Below are 539 nucleotides of genomic sequence, written 5' to 3'. Positions count from 1 at the left end.
TCGGAGCTTCGCTGAGCGTCATGCTGAAGTAGCATATCGCTGTGCGGACGCTCTTGACAATTTGAAGCACGTCGTGCGCCGGTTGCCTCGCCTTGAGGACTACCGCGCTCTGTCGGAGCGATTCCTAGCCGTGGAGCAGGCGAATGCGTCGCTGCACGCGACGGTGGAGCGCTTGGTGTCATTGGAAATGAAGATTGTTGCACTCCGTGCTCAGGGCCAGTTGCTGGTTCAACTTCTAGGTAGTCGAGGACCCGTGGGATCTGCTTCGAAGCCAACGCTTCCGCGTTCACTTAGCGAGAGCCACCTCGTTGAGCACACAGACGAGTGCGGTAAGCTTCCAACGGAAATTCTTGTGGAACCAAGAAACGAGCTCGAAGAGCTTTCCGTTTGGCAAGTTCATCTCCCGTTCTGGCCGGGGCCCGATGATGTGGACGAGTAACGATCGAGTTACCACGTCCATCGCTTCCACAGCGAATTCCGCCGGGCGGAAGCCATATTCCACATGAGGGTCAATGACTGACCGTGGAAGGGCGCACATC

The sequence above is a fragment of the Plasmopara halstedii genome (genome assembly GCF_900000015.1).
Source record: "Plasmopara halstedii genome assembly, contig: Scaffold_2956, whole genome shotgun sequence".
Taxonomy (NCBI): domain Eukaryota; phylum Oomycota; class Peronosporomycetes; order Peronosporales; family Peronosporaceae; genus Plasmopara; species Plasmopara halstedii.
This window is presented reverse-complemented; position numbering follows the sequence as displayed.